This window comes from Cyprinodon variegatus, unplaced genomic scaffold (genome assembly GCF_000732505.1).
Source record: "Cyprinodon variegatus isolate N-32 unplaced genomic scaffold, C_variegatus-1.0 Scaffold41, whole genome shotgun sequence".
NCBI classification, from domain to species: Eukaryota; Metazoa; Chordata; class Actinopteri; order Cyprinodontiformes; family Cyprinodontidae; genus Cyprinodon; species Cyprinodon variegatus.
The window spans coordinates 2,035,806-2,038,393 of record NW_015150494.1 but is presented as its reverse complement, the minus strand read 5'-3'; the positions used below and the strand labels follow the sequence as shown (position 1 = coordinate 2,038,393).

The following is a 2,588-nucleotide window of genomic DNA, read 5'->3' as shown; positions in this document are numbered from 1 at the left end:
TAGTTTTTAAAATCGTTAATTTAAATTTTACTTGATTACTTTTTAAGTGAAGTATTGTATTTCGTTACATTACAAATCCCATCCGTTACTGAGTGAAAAAAAAACTTTGGAAAACCGAAAGGAAGACAAAAAATGGGGCCCAGAAGCACTACAGTGAGTGACGTGATCAGCATGTACATCTAGGCTACCAGGCGCCAAGTCTTTCTGTAGAAGATTGGGAACGAGATGGAGGTGGATCAGGAGAGCAACGACGGTTCAGAGAACGTTTCACTAGAAATGCTAGCTGAAACATTGAATTCTGCTGCCCAAAACGACGAAAATCCTCGGCCACATTTGAAAGGCTGCTTTTCATTTAAATTCAAGAGCGCCAACAGTATCACCATGCAATGCCAGATGTGTCTGCCAAAGGTGACTGAACTGGCAGCATTCAATAACTCAACACATAATCTGCGGAAGCATCTTTTGGTAAATATTTAGCGCATTGGTACTTCTAACAAAGTTTTCATGACTAATAGCCAATTAGCAAAACAACCTGTTTCGTGGCATTGCTGATTTTGTCTAGCACAGGGGTCGGCAACCTGCGGCTCCGGAGCAGCATGAGGCTCTTTCATCCTTATACTGCGGCTCTGAGTGGCTTGGGAAAATAAATAGCTAAAAAAAAAACTATGTATTTCATTTAAGTCAGTGTTTCCCGCAGCACTATATTGGCGAGGTTGGCAACATTTGTTTTTTTTAATGTAACTAAGTAACTTTTACTTAAAATACATTTAAAAATTAGCTACTTATTACTTTTACTTGAGTAATTTTTTGATGGGTAATTTTACTTGTACTTGAGTAATATTTCATCCAAGTATTGGTACTTTTACTTGAGTATGATATTTTAGTACTTTTTCCACCTGCTCAGGGACCCAGAGTGGCAGTCTGTGGGAGTGGGAACCTCTGGGATCCAAACGCAGTGCCCTAACCACTAGGCCACCACTCCCCAAAAATAAAGACAGCAGCTAGGTTCTACTGAGACTTGAACTCAGATCACTGGATTCAGAGTCCAGAGTGCTAATCATTACACCATAGAAACCGTAAAAACCATTTGAAAATACAAAAACACTTAATTGCTCAGAAAATCTACCTTTAGGGGGTTCGGATAGACCAGGTACTTTTTCTTAAATACAAAATCAATTTCTGGACAGTTTTTGCTCAACTAGTGCTTTAAAGTGGGTCGTACTTTCAGCAAATGAAATGTTTTGGATGCTGTATATTCTAGGTAAGGATAATTAAATTACTAAATTGGTTTACAATTACTTCAATTATAGGATTTTTAAAGCCCTAAATCCGATTGTAATCATCATAAAACAAAAGAAGAAAAATATTTTTGGACATTTCTAACTAATTTGAGGCAAATGTTGAGAACATTGTGATTGTTGTGGTGTTACACCCCTACAGAGCGCTATTAGGTTACTGACAGAAAATACATTTTCAGTCGAGAGGCTATTAAAGACAGAGGATTTAATTAAGCTAACGGGGGACTAATTAAGCAGCAGAGGAAGTACAGATATGTTAGAAAATTTCTCTGTATTGGCTTTATTATCTTTCAGTATCCGTCTTTCATGGGGCATGAAGGATATTAGAATTATCAGGGCTACGTAAAATATCTGTATATACTAGGTAATACGCCATATTTGAATGTGAACTACTGTATACTAATTATTAGGCTAAGATGCTAGAGCCAGTTTAAAATGTTAACTCAGCATTGTCATGGTGTCTTGTGAATCATAGTAAAAATCTGTTGAACACCACATGTGATGTGATGTCAGCTGCATATCTAATATAAAACAATCATATTCACTGAGTCAAAATGTTATCAATGTGTATTCCACTGAGTCAGTCCACTTAAAGAAACACATTACATGGATAAGCTTCACCTAGGTTAATGTTTCCTATTGTATTTGTTTTTAATCATGTGTTTTCTGCTTAAGCTATTTACTGTAAAAGATATCTCATTTTCTAAAATGACATCATACCGTGAAAATATCGATTTTTATACAGATATTTAATAAATTTATTGATGAAAGGTACATTTAACACCTGCGTAAGATTTTTATTTGTATCTGACAAACAGGCTGAGAATTAAAGGACTGAAGCCGCAGCTGGACATTGGCGAGCACATGTTGAATGGATATGAGGTGAAATGAAAAAGAACACTGAGAGGACACGGAGAAACCTGGGAGGCAGGGATAGAAAAAAACAAATCAATCTATTTCTATTTTTTTTCTCTATCTATCTATCATCTATCTATCTATCTATGTTCAAACAAATATGAACATCAGATGAAGATAACTCAAGTAAATGAAAACAGAACTTCTGAAATTAATTTATTAAAAAGAAAAAAGTTTTTTAAAGGTTAACTTTCCACCCCATGTAAAAACACCAGTGCTGGTTTTGGCATGAATCTTTTTGTGATAATTGGGAACCAGTTGTCATGGTTTTGGTTATGTCATGCTTTACTTTGCTCCTTGTTTTCTAGTTTTTATTGGTTTAATTCCTATTTTGTTGTAATTTCTAGATTTGTTAGTTCTCATGTTGTCCTCTGT

General features: G+C 35.4%; 1 protein-coding gene and 1 non-coding gene across 12 annotated transcripts in view; both read right to left on the bottom strand.

Moving 5' to 3' along the window:
* The window catches only part of LOC107081823 (RIMS-binding protein 2-like), a 139,687-nt gene that overhangs the window by 77,866 nt on the left and 59,233 nt on the right, over positions 1 to 2,588 (bottom strand). The gene's annotated exons all lie outside the window — the stretch shown is intronic.
* Positions 1,004 to 1,075, bottom strand: trnaq-cug. The gene has a single exon. It is a non-coding gene; the product is annotated as a tRNA-Gln (tRNA).